Raw genomic sequence first — 17,301 nt, 5'->3', positions numbered from 1 at the left:
TCTTAAGTAAAATTACAGACAGAGCCGACACATTGAAACTCTTTGGCTCACACCAACATACCTAACCACCTAGAGCGCTACTCCGCACTACTCACCGCCGCCAACAATGCCAAAAAAAGAAACAGTAACCATGCTTTGCGTCACCGGCTTAGCAATCCGAAGCGCCTGCCTCGGTCTCTGTGCCGCTGCAGTGATTTTAATCATTTCAAGCCTTGACAATACATTACGTTGTTATCCGACCACCATGGCAGCTGATGCGGCGCACACACTATGCCGTACGCTGCACATGCACATTGAAAATGTGCGGCATGTGGCATGTGGCAAGCAGATGTTGTGGCATTAGTATTAGAGCATTGTGTGGAAGCGTCTGTGGTTCAGCAGCTGAGGCATTGCGGCCGCAGCAGCATACAGCGTAAAACAGCACCAACACTGGCAAGTTGTTGTTGGGGCAAGTGCGGCAGCCTAAGCAGCTGCGGCTGCGGCGGCGACGACTTCAATGAGCTGCACAACGCATTCATTTATCTTCTTCGCACGCTTCGTTGCAATTCGCAACGCACAAATGCAATTTGGCGCTTTTCCGTCGCTTCCGTTACACTCCCAAACCCCCGAACTCCCAACCCGCTGCCACTGCCTCTCGCCGTGGCGTTCCCGTGAGCTTTTAGCGGCTCGCAGCGTAATGCTGCCGTCATTGCTGCCACTACGTGCGTTCACCAGCTTCGATTTTCCAATTATCCCGCTGCCATCTACATGATCTCTCAGCCGCTTCGAGGCAGCCAAGCAATCTATTGTTGTTTGCCTAGGCGCTGCTCAGCTGCTCAGTTGTTCGGTTGTTCAGTTGGCGTTGTATGATGAGCGATGTGCGTTGTGCGTTTGGGAGCTGTGCGCGCCTTTTTGTTTGTCTAACGGTATAACTGTTTGTCCTTTTAGAGCATAGCCGAATACGCCGAATGCCGTGCAGTTGTTTGTGGTTGGCGAATGTTCGCCTGATTTTCAGCCACTATTATTCTCAAGCGGCAACAACAACACCAACAACATCCATTATACTTATGTCTGTATGTACGGCAAAAACTATTCATGCTATCCCCATTACATTGTTACGATTCTGCAATTGCATAGTCGCTTCAGTTTGTGCCGTTATGCACTGGCTTCGGTTAGCTGGAAATCGGATGCTTGTTGTTGCCGTAAATCTCCTCGATTTCAATGTCGAATTGCAACATTGTTGGTGGTAGCCAACAGCCGTGGCACGTTTGTGGTCAGCTGCAGTATTGAGCTCCACTGAGTCGCGAGCGCATTTCTGGCCACAATAATCTTATTAGGAATAAGTTGTTCGAACCTAATCAATTACCAACGCAATTACAAACTTTGCTTAATCTGCTTACTACGTAAGCAAACATAAGCACACACAGACACATACATACATATCGGAATGTATGCATACGTGGAATGTATCTGCTTAGTTCTCGTTATGCTTCAATATGAGCAATTTACTTGCTCAAATATGACATAAATTAGTGCTAATTTGAACATATTTTCTATAAATTTAAGCTGTCATAATATATACGCTTACAATTATGCCAAATTATCTATTAGCAAACCAATATACATATGTAAAGGGTGATCCATTTCGAGGTTCCCTAACTTTTAAAGAAAAAGCGCAGAGACACCAAATTTAATGGGAAATGTTTTTTTATTATCATTCGAAAGGACATTCTTTGGCATTTATTTTTTGAAGATTATCTCTTTTAATTGTTTGCCGCGCCTACGTCTCAGATGGTCCATTCATTGAGTCCAATTTTCTATGACATTCATTCGAGCATTTCGACTGGTAACTGGCGTATGCCACATACGATGTTTTTCTCCAAGACTTGTATCGAAGTGGGTTTGTCCGCATAGACTGTGGAAAAAAAGTGAAATTATCTGCTCACCGAAGTGTTCCCTCAATAAATCCATTGATTGATTCGATGATTCATCACGAATGCGGCAATTTCGCTTATTTACATACACATTGAGCCAGAAATGGGACTCAACGCTGAACAAAAATTGTATCGAAAGCGTCGGATCTTCTTGGATCTTTTCAAGATCCGTTCTTGCACAGACTGCATTTTCTACGATTTCATTTTGCGATCTCGACGATGCGCCAGTTCGTTCCACACGTCAGTCCAAGTTGCTGCGAACGCTGTCGAATCGACTCTCCACGGTCTTCGTGTACACTTTTTGCAGCGGTTGCAATTTTTTCTTCATTGCGTGCTGGATATGGTCTGTTCGGTCGAATAGTAAATACTGCGTCTCAACGTTTTCATTGGTATTGTTTTTTTTTACGTGGCGGGTCCCAAGCCCAGCGCACAACCCTTGTAGGGAATGTTTCGCCTTCTCACTTTAGCTCGCCTTCAAACGGATGTTCTTAGGCTACCCAGAGGATACTTGGTCAAAGACCGGAAGTAGTGAGCTGCTTGAGCCATGTGTAAAAGAATCGTTTCTGGCCACTCCCAAGTGAATGGCGATCAGAGAACTTTCCTCATTTGCGTGAACTTCTACACATGACTCCATCCTCCAAGATGGGTATTAGTGTTGCGAATAGTATGATCCTTAAAAAACGTTGTCTTGGAAATCGCTGCCAATAAAACGGTTTTAGACTCATAGTCTCGAAAGTAAGGCTGTTTTTGCATTAAATTAATAGTTTTATTTAGCATGAATTAGCTTAAATAATCACCGTTTTTCCAATATCGTTTCCTCATGCCAATCTCATCAAACCCCTTGTAACTATTAGACCAAAACTGGGATAGCCGATTTTTAAAAAGAATTTCACCAACGAACTCTTTCACCATATATAGGAACAAGTAGGAATTGCTTGGTGTCGGGTTTACCCATCAGGCAGATGCATGAGGAACTCACAATAACGTGGCAAAGTGGATTGCTTTTTATCGAAATGCGGAGCGCAAAGAGATTACAAACCTCCGAATTCTGACAATATACTCGCTGAGACCTTGGATCACTTCATTCCAGTATCTTCGTTGATGATAACGTGCATGGTGACAACCTCTTACTGTTAACACCAGATGACGAAAAGTGTTGTCAGACAGTTGTTGGTATGGACCAGATCGATTTCGCTCAATGTTTACTTTAATACTTAATACTTAACTTCAAATACACCGTACAGTGCGCACCGAAGGCGCTGTTGCTGCGAGAAGACCCGAATCAGTCTATCCGCCATTGTACGCAGAAATTGGAGCTGTATCCATCCACTTTATGGAAGATTTAGTCAAAGAATCTTGGTTTGCGGGTTTAGAAAAAATGTAACTATTTGACGAATTAAAGTCAAAAGATAATAAAGTGCTTTGCACCTTCAGTGAATGAGCCCAAAACGAGATACCCCACGCTCCTGACTTTCACAAGTAAAGTTTTGTTAATAAACAAAATTGCAGTACTAGGAATGATGAAAAAACAAAAACCGTCGTTAAGGTGCTTCCCTCATCCTCAAAAAGTCACAGTTTGGTGTGATCTATGAGCGGAGGGAGTCTATCTTTTGTTTTTTTTTTTCTCTAAAAATGAAGCCGACCGTAATGTTACGGCCAATGTGGAATGCTATAAGGCCGTGATTAATGACTTTTTCTTAACTGAATTGAAGGATGATGATGTAGACGACCTTCGGTTCCAATAAGACGGCGCTACATTCCATAAAGCCAACGAATCACCCAATTTATTGTGGGAAAATTTTGGTGAGCTCATTATCTCGGGTCGAAGACCGGTGTGTCCTCCGAGATCGTGCGATTTAACATCACTGGAACATTTTTTGTAGGATTATATGAATTCAATTGTCTAAGCAGATGAACCCGTTATTGCTTACATACGGTGCGCATTACGGCAAGTTGAATCTGTCGGTTGGATTTTATTCGATCCAGCTGCAGCGGTCATTTGCCCGAAATCGTGTTTAAATAATGGAGTTAAAATATCATTTACAAATAATTATTGGTCATAACATTTAATTGTATGCGATTTGTTTTTTTCTTGAAAACCACATGTCCAGAAACACACCCTGTACTTACTATATTATCATAGAATATGATCTATGCAATTGTTCCTTTTCCAAGCAGGTTATGGTGGGTAAAATAGTATCGAATGCCTTCGAATTAAGTCATTTACGAGCTGAAGAAATTTTAAATTCAACAACAAGTCATTAATAGTACTTAAAACTAAAAAAAAATCCTTAAATTGAAAAATTGAAAAAGAGGATTTGACACCTTATTTCACCAAGTCAAGTTAAAAGCTCGAATGCATGTGAAAATATAAATTTTCACAAGATCCGGCATGTGCATGTCGATTATTTTAAAAATTCATTTGTTAAAATCTAAATAAACTTGTTTGTAAACATTTAACTTTTCAACGAATTTCGCATCTCCTTTTTTGATACTTCGTCGTACGGGTGGTATGAGCAACCTTTTGCTTATACTACTATACAATATCACTTTAATATGAATAAGCAGTACTATTTAGATTAGATCAATATCAGATTTAGACAATACTATTTGCTTAAAATGCTTTCGTATTAGTAAAATGCAGCCGTTAGCGAGCTATTTTTGTTCAAAATTTTGAGCCAACTACAGAACTAGTTACCTTAGTTCAGCTGTGCCGCTCCTTTCACACAAAACTTCACATGCACCAAACACCCACAATAAAAAAAAAAATATGAATATGTGTATGCACAAGTGGTATTTGTTATGCAAGCATTCTGCTGCTTGTCTTGCAATTCCTGACAGCACCGATTCATTCATTCAAACTATTCTATTGCATTGTGCTCAAGCACTTTTGAAGTCACGTGTGTGCGCTGCATGTTTAACGAAGTATTTTAAAGAATTTCCACATATGTCAAAAAGTTTTAGAATATATTCAACAACTTAAACCGTATGTCAACAAGATCAAAATACTAACAAAAGCACACACACGCATAGTTGGGCATAACACACCGTTACCGAGACAAGTTGCACGTGAGATGATAGTCAAAAAATGCATTCGCACTGGCGAAAATGCCAGCACGGCCATAAATCAAACCACAGAATGGTGTAAAACTTTATTTTGAACGATTTGCTCTTAGCCTTCCTGCTCCCTTGGCATTGTGGAATTTTGGTTTTAGCTGGTATTGTGTCTGCATGTGATCCCATTAGTGAAATATGGATAAAACTTTAAGTTCATGATGGATTCCAGTACAATACCAGCTGTGTGGCTTAGATGCTATTAGTTAAGAAGTAACAGGATAGAGGGATATAGTAGAAAACAAAGTAGACAATAAACAACAAGAAGTCGTTCGAGGACACGAAGCATCAAAAACCGCAGTGCGAGACTTTCCTATCCCAAGTCTCTTCCACGGGACCACTAGATGGCACGTAGGGGTCTCACTCCGTTTGTCAGTGACCATCAAACTGTGTTATGTGTCAGAAATAAAATAAACTCTAACGATTGCACACTTTTCCATTGACTTAAGATGTCTACTGCTCCTAAGAATGGCGGCAAAGAGGCACTTTGAGGTCATCTAAGAGACTGTAAACATTTAATTTAGCTATCGAATCACTTTACAAAAGGTTTTCTTTTAGACACGTGGTTTTCAAGAAGAAACAAAACGCATATACTTAAATGTTATGATAAAAAATTTAGCTCTATTGTACATATATGCTAATATGCTCGAAAAATTAATTGGATCAATTGACTGTCGGGTCTGGCACGACTAAATTCCAGACAAGAGGCGTATTTTACGACCACTTTTCGGGACAATGGAGTCCGAACGTCAACAATAACCCGTCGAATTATCTCCTTCAAGGCGTAACCTGTCTCAGGTTTATCTGCTTAGACATGCGACTACATATAACCCAAAGAAAAAATTCTTGCACGATCTTGAAGGCCTCAGCACAGGGTCCACGACGCGAGATAGTGTGCTCACCAAAAGTTTCGACGAATAAAATGATTGTTTCGTTGTCTGTATTGCATGCAATGTCGCCCAAATAAACACATCCTCAATTCAGGCATAAATTCATTATTTATGGCTCTAAGGGTTTTCTTTGACCGCCTTTATTTTTGAAGAAATTTGGATAAATGATTTCCTCTATCCACCAAGTCTTCTACGGCGGTGCGTTCCTGTTGCCATCGCACACATTTAAAGAATTTCTGTTCTACGTCGTCTTCTGTCGCGTCGGTACATATGTCTACATATGGCTCTTTGACTTTGCTCATTCTGGGAAGGTAATTTCTGAAATATATGTGTCCGGACAGCAACTGTTGAGTAGAAGTTGATTTCTCCAAATTTGTGACTTGTCCATAAGTTTAAATAACTTATAAGTCTGGCTGTCCATCTGTCGTGACTCTAATTCTCCTATCTTAATTGCCATGTGAGTATCGTGTCTTTCTTTATTCGGTCAATTCAAATGTTATAATATTTTCATCTGTTTTTTTAGCTCTCACAGCTTTTTTCTTTCATGCGCTAGAAGGTCAATGGGGCCATTATCATTTGTAACTAAAACAACATCACCTCACACAGTTCGGCAAGCTTCTGCAACTCTCAGGGCTGTGATGCGCTGCACTCGTTTGCACGTTTATTGCGAGAGAAATATATTTGTTCGTCAGCAGTAGTAACTTTGTTTTTTTTTAATCGAGCTGGAGGTTACATCGTCCACGTAGCCGATTAAATATGATTCGCCTGGCATTTCAAGTTTTGGTATTCCGAAATAAATAATGTTCCACAGGTCTGGGCCTAAAATGGACCCTTCTGCTGCTCCTGACGTAACTTCTAGTTCTCGTGATCCCTCTCTAGTCAGGTGCAGTAGTTTTCTATTACTAAGATAGCTCCGCACCACAGCAGTGAGGTAATCGGGGATTCAAATTTCCGCCCATCTCGCGCTATTGAAGGCGTTTCGAACGTCTAAAGTCACCCACAGAACTACTCGTTTGTATTTGGGGCATCAACGCTGTGCGACCTCTACACTTTCAAAGACGCTTCGAACAGCGCTTAGAGGTGGATTCCGGGTCTTATAAGGAAGTTTAGTAAGATTTCAGTTCGACTTATGTAAAGGAATTTAAAGATTTTAAATAATTGGTTGACATTCTAGCTAATTTATTTATTTTTAAATGGTTTCTATACATTATATTCTACTGTTGAATATAGCGCAAATAGCGAAAGCCCAGAACATTTTCGAAATTTTCAGTTTTTGACATCGGAAATTTCTCCACGATGCATATAACATAAGCTCACATAAGAAAATCGAAGGGCATCTACCACCAGTTGAAGAAGTTAGCAAAGGCAATCTGCTTTGTATTTTGTTTTTACGACTGTTCTAACCTTAAGAGAGGGAATTTGACTACCTAAACTCGATAAAGGAGTTCCAAGTTATCGCTTCAAAAGAACTTTAATATGTTATTAAAAACAACAAAGTCACTACTAGTTAAATTTTAAGGTTTTCATACTTACAAATGTCGTTTCCGTAACGTTTTTTATGGAGATTTTATGTTTTATGCTCCGTCGAGTAGAAAAAGAACACGTGCTTGTTTTAAAAAATGTAATTTTTATTGATTTCGCTTACATATTTGGGTTTACACAAATCACATATATCTCTTTTAAATTAGATTTCAAACAAGAGTTATGCAAACAATGGCATTTATATGTTCTATCTATAATATATATTAACGATCTTAGTAGAAATAATTCATAAGAAAATTAGAAGTTTAGTAGTTCTCGAAGTATATAGTAATATAATCATAGTTTGTGGCAACTTTGAAACCTTTCCACAGTATGCTTTTAACTTAAAATGGCTAGGAAAGAAATTTTTCAAGAAAGTTTGACTGACTTGATATATAATTATAACATATTTGCTAACTGAAAATAATTGGAAGAGAAAAATATTTATGAATATTCAGAAAGAAGACAAAAAAACATGTTAGTAATTATGTGAGCTGAACCTCAGAAGGTTTGAATATATGTATTTGAGGCAGTAATGTACAAGAATTGTTTAAGAGTTATTTCTGCAAGAAAAAAAATTTAATTACGAAAAAAGTTATATTTTAATTTAAAAGTTAATTTTTAATTTTTAATTAATTTTTATTTTTTTTTAGATTTTAGTTTTTAATTAAAAGAATATTAAGTTTTTAAAATAAAAAATAAAATATTAAGAATTATTATAAAAAATTAATTATAAAAAATTAAAAAAAAATTAAGTTAAAAAAATTAAGTAAAAAAATAAAAAAAAAATTAATTAATTAAAAAAATTAATTAAAATTAGTTCTGGAAAACTAAATTAAATTTTTAATTTAAAGAATTAAATTAATTAATGTTTAATTTTTTTTAGATTTTTGTTTTTAATTAAAAAAATATTAAGTTTTTAAAATTAACAAAAAATTAAAAATTAATATAAAAAATTAATAAAAAATTAATTCTAAAAAATTAAAAAAAAAATGAAGTTAAAAAATAACAATTAAAAAAAAATTAATTAATTTAAATAAAATTAATTAAAATTAGTTCTGGAAAAAAATTCAAAATAAGTTCTAAAAAAAATTAAATTATAAAAAAATTAATTTAACAAAAATTAATTAAAAAAATTAAAAATAAAAAAATTTATTGTTATAATTATTACAATAAAAAAAATTTCAATCACTTTTGTTAATTTTTTTTTTAAATTACATAAATAATTTTTTTTTTTTTGTATTTTAGTTATTATTTTCTCAATACATAAAAAGGCTAGAAATCCATATCGTCATCTAAAATGCAAAACAACTTTTCATCAAAAATCGAAATGAATCGAAATTGAGCTTTTTTTTATTTACGATTCATTACATCATATTATATCGCTCATTTGCTGCAAGACCGGCATAAGTCAAAAAAAATCGATTTGCCAGAAAACGCGTTAAAAGTTTTCAACTGACTCCAACCTTACACGGAAAACAGGAATCATATTCTCTTCTCAAGCGGAGCATATAAGAGGTATTCATATGAATTTTTCACTCAACATGAAGTATGATATAACGAACAATTCTGCATCATTAACTCAAAAATCACGTTTTTTGATTTATGCCGGTCTTGCAGCAAATGAGCGATATGGAACCGTATAATTTCAAGCTATCGCAACCAGATATAACCAATTTATAACCAATATATAACCACTTTATAACCAAAACTCAATTTTGTTTCAATATAAGTGGTCTCTATTATATCGTTTTCTTTCGCCTGTAAACTTATGAAATGTGATGTTACGTTATTTTGCTTTCAATGATGATATATTCGCATTTAAAACATTTAATTTTAAACAAATCATATAATGAAAATATGAAATAAAAAAAAATTAAACTTTTGAAAAAGAATTGGTTAAACCGTTTTACTGAACATTACATTCAACTCTTACATTTTAGGTTACATTTTGTTATTTTCTTTTTTTGTATGTAAGCATCTCTATACATACTACTTAGTGCCTACATATGTATTTATTTACAGTTATTCATTTACTTATTGCCGAAACTCTTGTCTATTACAATTCATGCTTATCACTTATGCATTAACTTATTTACTTAGTTTATTATCTGATCTGTGTATATGTATGAGAATACACCCTAGCGAAATATATCTCTTAATTGTTTATTAATTATTTTTAGAACACACAGCCTTGCTTTGTTTTTCTCTAAAAAATTACATCAATGAATGTTACACAATAGGTAATTGCATGCAATCATTTTATTTGCTTACGCCTACTTCAATGTACAACTGATATTTTATACTATTTCAATATAGATTAATTATGTACCGTACGTACACATAATTACATTATGCATATATACAAACATACATAGACTGTATCGGAAAATATGCGAAGTACTTTTGGTGCGTGGTTTTAGATGATATTTGCTCGGTATGTTTCAATTTGACGCTAATGAACTTGTGGAACGCAAAGCGTCTACTCACGAAGAAAATAATAACGCATGACATACGACTGTTGGAGTTAGAAGAGAAGGAGAAACAATTTGGAAGAAAGAGTGTTCTCTAGACTTATCCTAATATTTTTTTAACGAATTTTCCTTTCAAAGAATAAAGGAACTTACTGTAAAATGTTGATCTTGATTTGTGAATATAATGAAATAAACGAATACGAGTCAATGATATGAGTTTAATCATGAAGTTAATCGTGAAGTATTTATCAATTATTAGAATTAGGTTGAAAGTGATACTAAGAAAATTCTGGAAAGTGATCCGAAAATGATTATGTTTATTCTAACTGGGTTGGTCTTAAGTCATGTTCTAGAAGTGAGGATCGATACGTCTCCTATTAGCAAGCAACAGTCAATAACTGCAAAACGTAGTTTTTATAGTAGAACAATTTATATACAGAGCATTTTTCAAATTATATCAGCCATTTCGACGATATAGTTCTGTATCTCGACCAAGGAAGCACAATAGTAAGACATAATTTAAATATTCATCAACGATGTGAGCAGTCTACTACTCCGGAGCGCAGCCTTCTTGAGGTGTGGTGACTAACCACTCCGATAGCGCAGCGATTTTAGACTACGCTAAGACTCCTTATCTCTGGCATGAAGCTATTTTATGATTAGACTGGTTTCGGTGCATAGCCAAAGCGGTATAGCAGGAAATTGCAAAGCTGATGAGCTTACGAAGACACATAATTCAGTCTCATGCGGAATTCAGTGGTCATATGTAGGAGATCCGTAAGCTTCTTGTGCCTTGCTACTGGACTGCTGGGCTTCAGACCAGCTCAGCAAACTTTAGTCCACTACGAGCCACTGTGGTTTAGGGATCTCTTCGATCTCAGCAAAGTCCAACCAGGCTTCATAGGAAGAGTTTTGCGGACCTTACATCTTTCGATAGTTACAGGAGTTTAAAGGGACACTGCTCCGATCGGGATTCATGCGGCAATATTGACTATCTTACCGGATTTCAGGCAGATTTGTGATATTTTCAGGGCATTTTGCCGATAGCTGAAATCCAATTATGGGAGTTTTTCGTCTGACTTTACAAAGATGTGACTACTACTTCGTCAACACCCGCTTGGCAGTTAATTTATGATGAAAGCGGATGTATTGTGCTGGTTAGGAGAGCGAGTTTACAAAACTGGATTCCATATCTATTTGGCAAAGTGATTTTGACAGTCCAAAAGTAAGCCTCGAAGCACAACTCTAATAAGGAAAATCTGTGAAAAATCTTTATACCGGGCTGAGTCAGCTCTGAAATTAGTTAGTCGGTTTTTGTCGATTATCGGCGGAAACCACAAAAGCAAAGGTATTTACATAAGGTATAAATACCTATTACAAAAAGGTATAAAGTATGCTAAATCGCTTTTAGTGGAGGAGTGAATAGGAAGGCTGAATCGCCAATCAGTTTGCAACCGTCAATGAGCTGGCCGACGAACTAGCCCGCACTGCGGCGTCGTCCAGGATGATCGGGCCAGAACCATGAATTCCGTTGGGGTTCCACACTATAAAAGGGTTGTTTCGTATGGAGGAGAGAATGGGGAGAGAAAAGTACTGGCAGCAGGCAACAGGAATGCGCCATATTAAGCTACTACTGGGAGGGTATAACCTTGCAACATCTAAGGATATGTCGCGCTATATACAGGGCTCAGGAAGCACTTGTACAACATGGGCATAGGCCCTTGCGCAAACTGCCGGTTCTGCGACATGGAACAGGAAATTCAAAACACCGATTCTGGATTGACCGGCAATTTGCAAAAGCAGGCTCAAGGCCGTAAAAACCATCTACGTGGACAGGGATCACATCACCTCAGTCGCGTGATCATATGTGATACAGGAGAAGGCACAATAGACCATATGCCGCTGTGCAAAACCTCAATATCTATCTATCTATATATAGTATGGTATATAGTATATCAACCTTATTAACAATTATAACTATAATCCCCTGTGCTTGCAATTGGGCTATCTCGCCTGGTTCACAATTAGGAAAATGTGCTTTTGCGCACAGCAAGTCATAACTGAAACTGTACTTAGCACGTAGATATATATATTTTCCGGCACATAAATATATATGTATTAGGGTGTGTCATTCTGAGTCAACCTTTTTTTTCAACTGAAAAACAGGCTAAAAACTTTCGAAAATGTGAAAAAGAAAGTCACTGAAAAAAGATGAGCTCTTAATATTAATATTATGCCTTTCAAATTTTCTATGTATTTTCCATATAAATTACATGGAAAAAATATATATGCGGAGGTTATCATATGTGCACGCGATAGTAGGGATGGTAAACTCGATTCCGATTCTACTAGAAAATCGAGATTTCTCGTAAAATAATCGAAGTTTCGAATGTCAAGAATCGATTCATAATCGACTTCGACTACTGAAGATCGCTTCCGAAAAAAAATTTTCAGTTGAAAAAAAAGGTTGCCTCAGAATGACACACCCTAATATGTATAGATGTGGTATATGCAAGAAATTACATTTTATTGATTTCCCCTCCATCTCGGCTTACTCATATAAACTACACACCGTACGTACGCTTCCTGCATCACCCAAGAGAGCATGGGTTGGCTTATTAAATATTTATATATACTTATATTTGTATTTGTATTTATTTACTAAATGCTTTAAAATGTTTTCTTAAATTTTTACATATTATTCTTCATCTATTATTTCATTTAACCTAACTTAACTACATTTTAAAGCCACATTTAAACATTCAAAGCAATTACCATACGATAATTTTACTGAAATAATATTTTTTTTGTTTTTATTCTTATTTTTGTTTTTGTTCTTGTTTTTATTTTTGTTCTTGTTTTTATTTTTGTTTTTGTTACATTTTCATTACTCTCTCTGCCTGCTACGGAAATTTATTCAGCTACCAAAAGTTTGCTCTGCCTTTAATTTCCATCGATAATAATAAAGTGTGGCGGCAATACGAGACTTAAGCTTTAACAGCTGAGGTTTTTAATTTAAAGTTGCTTTCGCATTTGGTTTTATTAATTTTTACTTTTGTTATGGAAATTTGATTTGTCTGTGCGCTTTTTCTTCACATTTCACTTTAAAATGCCTGTTTATTTATTTTGTTAAAACTACGTAACCAAATAAATGCCAATTTGCTGTGTTTTTTTTCCAAATATTTTCAATCAACTCTCTTTTATTAAATTTTCTCTTTCGAACAACTGTATTTTAAATTGTACTATTCTATTTATACATTATTTTACAAATTATGACATTTTACAATTTTTTCATCAGCAAATATTACAGTTATTAATGTTTGGTTTTTTCCTATTTGTATTCGCTTTTCTCTTCAATTATTATGCAGCTGTTGGTATATCATGACTAACAGGTTCCCAATGGTCCGACGAGAGACTGATATCTGGAAAGGAAATTGTTAAAAGTTGAGAAAGGAAAATTATTTGGTGGTACTGAGGTATATAACATACTACGATCTAGCTTATAATACATATATTTCAATAATAAAATAGTGAACCAGAATTCACATATTTGGATTAACCAAACAAAATTGAAAGTTCACAACTCCCTTAAAAATATCAACGGATTGTAAACTATAATATATTGGGTAGTCGAAAAAGTTTTTTCGTATTACTAATTAAACTTCAACTTATTTTTTTATATTTGCAATACTAAATAAAAAAAAATATGTACTATTTTGGTCGACCACTTGTTGCCATTTTTTCGCTAGAGACATTATTCCATCAGTGTAATACTTCAACAGCGTAAATTGAAATTTCAAAATACGAAAAGACTTTTTCGACCCAATATATAACTATTTTATTAATTTTTTTAAACGCAGAGTTAGAAACAAATAGAAAACAAAACGAACGAAGCAATTATACCCTTCACAAATAAAAAAGTGTTCCATAAATGCATTTGATTTTGATCCTTCAGTCTGTATTTCAGCTACATACATACATATATGTTACTGAGGTGCCCCCATGTTGACGGTTCCCACATATGAACAGCTACTTGAGTGAAAACACATGTGCAAAATTTTAGATTGATATCTCAAAAATGGTGGAAGCATTTGGTGGACATACAGACAAACGGACAGAACGGCAAAAGGACAGACCGACATGTCTAAATTGACTCAGCTCACACTCATCATTTTATATAGATTTTATAGGGTTCCCAACGTTTGCTGCTTGGTGTTACAAGCTTCATGGCAACTTAATATATCCTGCTCAGGTTATAATTAATCAACTGAAACTAACTAAATACCTATATAACTTATTCTAGAAAGCTGTAGTGCATGCTCTTTACTTGAGGTTACCACTTTCGTAGTTTACTTTTAGCTAAAAGCTGCCTTAGGTGGCGCTGTGTAATATTTGAAACTATTTTTATGCCAAATTAAAAGTAGTTTTAATTTGTTACATACGAGTATTACTTACCGGGTCAACAAAATTTATGCGCTTTAAAAGCTTTGAACAGGCTGCCAATATGTACGAATTTGCTGAAAAGAACAAATTAGTCAAAATATAGAGTATAAATATGTAACTGTAGAGAAGAAGTTTATATACATATATATTTTGTATATATATTTTATTTTTCTATATATGTATGTACTATAAATCATATTTTTTGCAAGAATTATTTGATACAAAATCCTACATACACGTACATACATATATAGTATATTTGCAAACTACAAGCATATTACAAAAAAAAAAAATAAAATAAATTAAATATTAAACAAAATTAAATTAAGCGAAAAAAATAAAGACGTGTTTTTTGTCTATGCTCTCAGCCTAGTTACTTTTTATCTAAGTATGGATAGCGGATCAGGCAGTGTCAAGGTGTCTATACGTCGATACGGCGAAATTTACAGCTTAAAAGGACATAATCATGTGAGACTTTTTTGCAATTATTCTGTATATAATGCGTTTTTGAAATCGATACTTGAATTTACATATGAAAGGTGTTCCTTATGACGCCTGCGTCGTGTTAAGCTATCATGCTATTTTTATTCGATATTGCTTGGCATTGAATCCCGGAAAAACTTACGGCTGAACAATGTTTACAAATCGTTCAACTTTATTACGAAAATTCGGGTTCTATAAAGAACCGGTTTCGGGCGCTTCGCTCAACTTATCGTAAACATAATCGGCCTACTGAGCGTACTATTCGCAACACCATCACCTATCTTGGGACTCAGTATTCATTACTGGACAATATTCAACGGAATAGATCACGTCCAGCAGGCAGTGAAGAAAATATAGCAGCCGTAGCTGAAAGTGTACAAGAAGGTCGAGGAGAGTCAATTTGAGTAGCAGCAACTCAACGATGAACATCTAAGACGTGGCCGCAGCCAACATTTGAAAGAGATAATCTTCAAGACATAAATGCTAAAGAATTTTGTTGTGAATGATAATAAGCATTGCCCAATAATTTAGAAATTACTGTATTTTTTCTTTAAGAAAGTAGGGAACCTCGAAATGGATCACTCTTTCGACTGTAGTAAACTTATTCTGGTCATAAAAAATAAAAGCTTTTTTTTTCAATTTTAATTTTGTTCTGGTTATCACAGTTTTTAACAGGAACCACCACTATCAGAAAGCGGTGGGGTCTCTCATTAAAAAGCTGTGCCTTGGTTTTACGAAACCGTAGAAAAGACAATACTGTATGGTGTATTTGTCTGGTGGAGGGGCCTCGGTAAAACCACACTCGCTAAACAGCTGGAACGTGTACAATGAGCGGCTCACATTTCCATTGGTGTTGAACTACGTACAACCCCTCAAGGTTGGTACCTAATGCTATTCTACATATATCCCTTGTGGTCATAGTCGGCAGATGCTTTGCGGCGAATGTTGCTCTCAAACTTCGGGAAACTAGGCTGCTGAGAGGAACATTTCAAAATCTTCTCTCACATCGACTGGATCCCCGTGGATTAATCGTGAATTCTAATCGAAGTCCCACCTGATACTCCTGCTTCAGGTTCCCAGACTTATGTAGTATCTTTCACGCAGAAGTGACAGCCATCAAAGAACAGCGACTACGATCTTCTTTCAGGAAGGTATGCATTCTCTACGATAGCAGAGCTGCTATACAGGCTGACAGAATGCTGACAGCGACCTCAACTCGAAGTAGCATTAAGCTACTTCCATATAACTTACGCCTCGCAACTGCGGGAGCTTGAAATAGTAAAGCCGATGAGCTTGCAAGGAAAGGCACCCTTACCCAATTTCTATCAAGATGGATACCAGCATTGGTTCTCCTGTCTTAATGCATTCCGACGCCGGATCAAAAGACCGCGCGCAAGCTCAACCAGCGTTGATCACCAAAGAACACATGTGGAGCCTCGAGGTCCGTAGAGGAACGTTGCAATAACAGTAAGGCTCACATCGCCGTAATGAGAGGTGTCCTAACTGGACACTGCCCCATTGGCACTCGTGCGGTGAGCTATAGATTTTGAGTTACGCAACTTGTCAAGGTTACAATGAGGAAGATGAGCTGGAAGCAGCTAGACATTGCCTTCTCCGCTATCCACCTCTTACCACAATAAGTTTGTAGTATCTCTTTTACCAGGCTTTCTACAAATCCGACGAATTGACTAGAATCGATATTAGCCGCCTCAATTAATTAGTGGCAAGATCTCGTCTATCTTGGAACCACCATTAACACTTCCAATAACGTTAGCCTCGAAATCCAACGCAGAATAACTCTTGTCAATAGGTGTCCGAAGTTTGTACGTCTTCTTTCGACGAACAAAGACCAAATTCTACAAGTGACTCATCATCCTTGTCCTGCTATATGATGCAGATGCATGGACGATGACAACATTTCATGAGTCGGCGTTACGAGTTTTCCAGAGACAGGTTCTGCGGAAGATTTATGGTTCTTTGCGCATTAACAACGGCGAATGCTACAGTCGATGAAACCTGTGCGAGATATACGATAATATTGACATAGTCCGCGAATTAAGAGAGAGCGGATACGCTATCTAGGGCATGTCGTCCGAATGTATGAAAACACTCCAGGTCTGAGAGTCTTCGACACAGTGCCCGCTGGAAGAAGCAGCGGTAGAGAAGACCTCCATTCCGTTGAAAAGACAACTCTAATAAAATTTTCTATTTAATACTTCAATATTTAAATAACTTGTTAAATATGGAAATTAGAAACTCAGCTACCTCCTTAGAACTAACCCAAGCACATATGTTATTACAAACGAAAAAGAAATGCTCGCTCTCTCATGGCAAGCAAGTTCGGAAAGTGCATACTAGTGTTAGCACGAAATTCCTTGCCAGCACATTCGTTTCACAACGTCGGCTCATTCATCGCGTCTGTCGCTGCATTTGTCACATGGATTGCAGCGAGCTGATGAAAAG

The sequence above is a fragment of the Bactrocera neohumeralis genome, chromosome 3 (assembly GCF_024586455.1).
Source record: "Bactrocera neohumeralis isolate Rockhampton chromosome 3, APGP_CSIRO_Bneo_wtdbg2-racon-allhic-juicebox.fasta_v2, whole genome shotgun sequence".
In the NCBI taxonomy this organism is placed as follows: domain Eukaryota; kingdom Metazoa; phylum Arthropoda; class Insecta; order Diptera; family Tephritidae; genus Bactrocera; species Bactrocera neohumeralis.
Note: the sequence above shows the minus strand (reverse complement) of the source record.